This window comes from Pinus tabuliformis, chromosome 6 (genome assembly GCF_031772625.1).
Source record: "Pinus tabuliformis cultivar Carrire ecotype Pingquan chromosome 6, CPIR1, whole genome shotgun sequence".
In the NCBI taxonomy this organism is placed as follows: domain Eukaryota; kingdom Viridiplantae; phylum Streptophyta; class Pinopsida; order Pinales; family Pinaceae; genus Pinus; species Pinus tabuliformis.
This window is the reverse complement of record NC_142292.1, coordinates 1745112497-1745119805: the sequence shown is the minus strand read 5'-3', so window position 1 is coordinate 1745119805 and position 7309 is coordinate 1745112497.

The following is a 7309-nucleotide window of genomic DNA, read 5'->3' as shown; positions in this document are numbered from 1 at the left end:
TCACTGTGGGAGATTTCGTATAACTCTTCCTTGGAGAATCCAATTTGGGTCAGACTTGTGGCATTGGAAAGAGGACACAGAGAGCTACTATAGGTCACAAGTTCAGAACTAGATGACTGGAAAGTACAGAGATACATCAGAGGCAATATCGAGCTCCTACAAAGTGAAAAAAGGTGTGTAGATTTTTTAAAATTTTTGCTTAAGCTTGGTTTGAAAATTTATTTTGAAGGAATTCAAAGGGCATAGTAGAGCATTATTATCGGTAACTGATGCCCCAAGGAAAGAAAATGCAAACACCTAGTAAGGAACCTGAAAGCTCTAGCATGACTCATGAAGAAGAGGAAGAAATGCTACATGATATATCAAAATTACAAGAACAAGTGCAACAAATGTCACGCTCACAAAAGTTAACAGATGCTAAGATAAATGGCGTGGAAGCTAAGATGAATGGAATGGAAGCTAAGATGGACAATTTGAAGATAGATTTGAACACAAATTTGAAGACCGGCATGGCGGATTTGAAGACAGATTTGACTAATTTTCTACAAGAAATACTTACTAATGGTGAAAAGGTAGTAAAGGAAACTCATGATGAGAACAAAAGAAATGTTAATCATGATTCCATAGACGCTAATGTTGGATCGAAGAATCACCACATTCCAAAAATCGATATGAGGAAGTTTGATGGCAAGGATCCCGCCACATGGATATTACAGATGGAGCAATTCTTCGATCTCAATAATGTGCAAAACACACAAAAGGTACGTATGGCAACTTTATATTTGGAACCAAATCAGTTTGTATGGTATCAATGGCTTTGTTCTCGTAAACAATTTATCACTTGGGCAATTTTTACGGAAGAATTGATAGCACATTATGAGGATACAAAAAGCAACACTTTTTTTAGCCAATTGATAAGTCTCAAACAAAAGGGTTCAATAATGGAGCACATTGAGGAGTTCCAAAAATTGAACATAAGGGTAAAAGATATTCCAGAGGAGCATAGGATTGATGTGTTCATAGGGTCTTTAAAGGATAATATCCAACATGATGTGCGCCTTTGGGAACCTGATTCATTAGAGAAGGCATTCAGGTTAGCAAGAAAAATGGAAAGCAAAATTATGGCAACTAGGAAGCATACCATTCACAACTATAAAGACGGAAGTGTTGTTGCCCATAGTCTTCCACAACCTACAAGGTTGACACCACAACAATTGGAAGAAAAAAGAGCAAAAGGGCTTTGTTACAATTGTGATAGCAAATACACAAAAGGTCATAAGTGTGCTGAGAAGAAATTATTCTACATAGATTGTGAAGAGGAAGAAGAAAAGGAGCAAGAAAGGTCAAAAGAAGATATATTCCAGGAACAAAGCCTAGATGAAGAACAAATAAATCCGACCATATCTTGTAATGCATTGGCGGGAATTACCACTCCTCAAACCATCAAGATAGAAGGACAAATCAAGAAGAAAAAGGTAATAGTGTTGATTGATTCAGGAAGCACCCACAATTTTATTCATTGTAGGGTAGCAAAAGAATTGAATTGCTTCCTATATCCAGCACCAGAGTGTCAAGTGATGATTGCAAATGGAGGAACAATAAATTGTTCTGGAAAGTGCCATAATATCAAGCTATCCATGGGAGAATATGTATTGACTAGCCCAATGCTTTCCATTCCAATGGGAGGTGCTGATGTTGTACTAGGAGTCCAATGGCTACAATCCTTGGGTACAATAGCTTTTAATTTTCAAGAACTTTTCATGAAATTTTCTGTGGAAGGAAAGGAAGTTGAATTAAGGGGTATTGCAGGGAAACCAGGAAAGATAATCAGCTCTAATGGCATGACAAAGCTTCTAAAAAAGGAGCAAAGAGGTGTAATTGCACAATTATGTTCGCTAGATGTTTCCACATTGGAATCATCTATTTCTCCAGATCTCCAAAAAGTCCTGGACAATCATTCCAAGGTATTTGAGACTCCCAAAGGTCTCCCACCTATGCGTGATCATGATCATGCTATTCATCTGATTCCAGGAAGTGTTCCTCCAAACATCAGGCCGTACAGATATCCATATGTCCAAAAAAGTGAAATTGAACGTATGGTTGCAGAAATGCTAGAGGCTGGTATAATTCAACCGAGTCAAAGTTCTTTCTCAGCTCCAGTAGTATTGGTGCACAAGAAGGATGGATCATGGCGCATGTGTCCAGATTATAGGGAGCTCAACAAGCTCACTATTAAAGATAAGTTCCCCATTCCTGTCATTGATGAATTACTGGATGAATTGCATGGATCAATTTACTTCACCAAGTTGGATCTTCGTTCGGGATATCATCAAATCAGAATGAAGATTGAAGACATTCCGAAAACGGCATTTAGAACTCATGAGGGTCATTATGAATTTTTGGTCATGCCTTTTGGCCTTACCAATGCACCTTCAACATTTCAAGGTTTGATGAATTCAATTTTCAAACCATTCCTTAGAAAATTTGTGTTAGTATTTTTTGATGATATACTAATCTACAGCAAGTCTTGGAAGGATCATGTTGAACATGTTGACAAGGTGCTACAACTATTGGAGGAGAAACAATTATATGCAAAAAGATCCAAATGTTTCTTTGGAGTCCAGGAGGTGGAATATTTGGGTCATATTGTATCTCATGAAGGAGTTAAGGTAGACCCTAGCAAAATTAAAGCCATTAAGGAATGGAAAATCCCCACATCCATAAAGCATCTGCGAGGATTTCTTGGGTTGACAGGGTATTATCGCAAGTTTGTTAAGAATTATGGGAGAATAGCAGCACCTCTAACAACATTATTGAAGAAAGATTCATTTTCATGGACTCCGGAAGCAACAAAGGCCTTTGAACATCTTAAAGAGGCAATGTGCCAAGCACCGGTCTTAGCTACACCGGACTTCACAAAAACCTTTATTGTGGAATGTGATGCTTCAGGAAATGGAATTGGTGTTGTTCTAATGCAAGATGAAAGACCCATTGCTTTTGAAAGTCGTCCAATCAAGGGAAAGTTTTTAAGCAAAGCTATTTATGAGAAGGAAATGTTGGCAATACTCCATGCACTTAAGAAATGGCGACCCTACCTAATGGGAAGACACTTCAAGGTAAAAACGGATCATGATAGCCTTAAATACTTTTTAGAACAAAGATTATCCTCTGAAGAGCAACAAAAGTGGGTCACAAAGATGTTGGGTTATGACTTTGAAATCATCTACAAAAAAGGGAAGCAAAATGTGGTGGCAGATGCACTCTCAAGAAAGGATGAGGATGTGGAAGCATTGTTGTGTGCCATTTCTATTATCCAACCAGATTGGATAAACGAAGCAAAGGAGGAATGGAAGAATGACGAAGAAGTGTGGGCACTTATTCGAAAGCTACAACAAGATTCCAGTACTTCTGATACATTTAGCTGGCAAAATGATTCGTTATGGTACAAAGATCGCTTATACCTCTGTAAGAATTCCCAGCTAAAACAAAAGATTCTTATGGAATTGCACACTTCTCCCTTAGGAGGGCACTCAGGATTTTTAAAAACTTACCACAGGGTTAAGAAGGAATTTTTTTGGGATGGCCTTAAATCAGATATTCAAAAGTTTGTGGCGGAATGTTTGGTTTGCCAACAAAATAAAGTTGAAACAATTAAGACACCGGGTCTATTACAACCTTTATCCATTCCAAGCCAACGTTGGGAGGAGGTTTCAATGGATTTTATCACAGGTTTACCCAAGTCTGAGGGAAAGAGTGTCATCATGGTGGTAGTTGACAGACTTACCAAGTATGCACACTTTTGTGCATTATCACATCCATTTAAAGCCAGTACAGTTTCTACTGCATTTATGGAAACAGTTCAAAAGCTACATGGAAACCCAAAGATTATTGTAAGTGACAGAGATCCCATTTTCACTGGAAATTTTTGGACAGAATTATTTTCTTGTCTTGGTACTCAGTTAGCTCATAGCTCATCTTATCATCCTCAATCTGATGGGCAAACTGAGATAGTAAACAAATGTTTGGAAGGATATCTTCGTTGCTTTGTATCTGATAAACAGACACAATGGGTCAAATGGTTGCCTCTGGCTGAATGGTGGTATAACACTTCCTTCCATACAACAACAAAAATGACCCCATTTATGGCACTTTATGGGTATCAACCACCATCAATCACATCATATTTAAGAGAAAATTCTAAGGTTCAGCAGTGGAACATCACATCGAACATCAACAACAAGTCCTCCAACTCTTAAAGGATAACCTCGTGTTGGCACAAAATAGAATGAAACAACAGGCAGATCAACATCGCAGTGAAAGAAGTTTTGATGTAGGTGATTGGGTATTCCTACGGCTACAACCATATAAGCAAATGTCCCTAAAGCAAGCTAAGAAGGATAATAAATTATCACCAAAGTATTATGGTCCGTACAAGGTGTTGGAAAAGATTGGTACTATGGCATACAAATTGGAGCTTCCTGCAGCTTCTCGATTGCACCCAGTTTTCCATGTTTCATGTTTAAAGAAGGTTATAGGCGACAAGCTCCCAGTTCAAACAATATTGCCAGAACTTGACGAGGAAGGAAAAATTATATTGGAACCGAAGCAGTCACAGAAACAAGAACTCGACAGCTACGAAATCGATCAATTTCAGAGTATCTTATCAAGTGGAAGAACTTATCCGCTAAAGATTCCACATGGGAGGATGAGAATTTTATGCAGAAGTATCCAGAACTACTCAAGCGTTGAGGACAACACTTTTTTGAAGGAGAGGGGCATGTTGGGTCCCTATAATACTAGTGATTACCCCATTACTATTGTAGTTATACCCCTTATTTATATTGTTGTGCCCCTATTACCCCCATATTGTTATTTATGTGCCCCATAGAATCCCTCTATTGTTATTTTTGTGGCTTTATATTATTATTGTTAGGTCGGCTGGATTATATTGTGACTCCTTAGACTCCTATATATAGAAAGGAGGTTTTGTCATTTGTATCATCCAAGAATTGTTCATTTATGTAATGTAAAGGAGGTTGCCCCCTCGAAGAGGCTGAATTCTAAGGTGTTGATCTATCTTTTCTATCTTTTCTTGAGCTGGTTTCATAACACTATCATGGCTTCACGGTTCTGTAGGAGTTGATCCACTCCTTGCACCTTAGAGCATCCAGGGATATAAGAAATAGGTGAAGGTGGGAGTTGGCCATACACTGCTTCATATGGAGTCATCTTGGTGGCTGCATGATAGTTAGTATTATACCACCATTTAGCGAAAGGTAGCCACTATAGCCATTGATGTTTCTTTTATGAAGTGAAGCACTTTAGGTATGTCTCCTAAAATTTATTGACTGCTTCAGTTTGACCGTCAGTTTGGGGATTATAGGAAGTACTTAGTTGGATTTGGGTGCCTTGTAGCTTGAAAAGTTCTTGCCAAAAGTTACTGGTGAAAGTCGGATCACGATCAGACACAATGGAAGTTGGCATCCCATGTAGTTTGAAGATCTGGACCATGAAAGCTTGAGCCACCAAAGTGGGGGTAAATGGGTGGGGTAGAGCGCAAAAATGAGCATATTTAGAAATTTTGTCCACAACCACCATGATGACTGCTTTTTTGCCTAACTTTGGGAGACCAGTAATGAAATCCATAGAAACATCCGTCCAGATGGAGGTAAGGATTGGAAATGGTTGTAAAGTGCCTGATAACTCGACTGTTTCTCCTCTATGGTGTTGACACACCTCACATTCAGCTACAAAAGTAAGAATGTTAGTTTTCGTGCTTGTCCAAAAGAAAGAACGATGAGTGCATAAGTCTTCTAAAAGCCTACATGGCCTACAGTGGGAGACGAGTGCATCTCCACCAAAATGCACGTTTTGAGGGTGGATGACGGTGATATAACTACTCTATCCTTGTAGAGAAGAATCTCATCATTCCAAGAGTATCCAATTGAGGAATTAGGATCTGCTGTCAAGTTATTAATGAGTTGGGAGAGAGAGGGGTGTGAAAACCATTCCTTGCAGGCTTCTTCAATCCAATTGGGTATGGGAATAGAGATTGATAGAAGGGTGCTTTCATCCTAAAATTGGCGAGATAAAGCATCCTCTACTACATTGTCACACCTTTCTTGTAAATTATCTCATAATCATATTCCAACATTTTGGCCAGCCATTTATTTTGCTGGGGTGAGGATAGACGTTGCTCCAAAAAATATTTGAGGCTTTGATGGTCTGTGCGGATTTGGAAACATCACCCCAATAAGTATGGTCGTCATGTATCTACTGCATGTAAGATTGCCATCGTCTCCTTCTCATAGGTAGATTATCTAAGATGTTTTCCACTCAGTTGTTGGCTGGTGAAAGGCAAGGGTTGACCTTCCTACATTAAGACAACACCAATACCCATACTTGAAGCATCACATTCACAAAAGACTTGGTGAAGTCGGGTAGTGCCAATATGGGATTGTAACACATGGCCTGTTTGAGAGCCATAAATGATTTTTGTCCTCCATCAACCCAAAGGAATGAATTTTTCTTGAGAAGGTTAGTGAGGGGTCTAGCAATGCGACCATAATTGAGGAAAAATTTTTGATAGTAGCCGGTGAGACCCAAGAATCCCCTCAAACTCTTCAAGGTTTTTGGTTGGGGCTAATATTGCATTGCCTGTATATTTTTGGGATCCACCCAGGCACCTTTACGACCCACAATGTGGCCCAAATACTCGACTTATTCCATGCCAAAATAGCACTTTGACAATTTTACAAATAATTTGTGATTTTGGAGCAGTTGCAAGAGTAGGTCTACATGCTGAAGATGTTTTTCCCAAGTTAGGCTGTAGATGTGAATGTCATCAAACAAAACGAGTACAAATTTTTAGAGATATGGTTTCAGTAGGTGATTTATGAGGCTTCAAAAAGTGGATGGGGCATTACAGAGACCAAATGGCATGACCAAGAACTCATAATGGCCTTCATGAGTTTGGAAAGCAGTCTTGGGAATGTCTACTTCTTTCATGCGTATTTGGTGATAGCCAGAGCAAAGATCTAACTTAGTAAAGAATTGAGCACCATGTAGCTCATCAAGAAGATCATCAACAACCGAGATAGGGAATTTTTCTTTGATAGTGAGCTTGTTGAGGGCCTTGAAGTCTAGACACATGCGCCATTCCCCATATTTCTTGAGCACCATGACCATTGGTAATGAATAAGGACTAACTCTAGGATGAATAATGCCGGCTTCAAGGAGTTCCTTGATGATTTTTTAAATTTCATTCTTTTGGGTGAAAGGACATCAATATGGGTACACATTCGGCAGT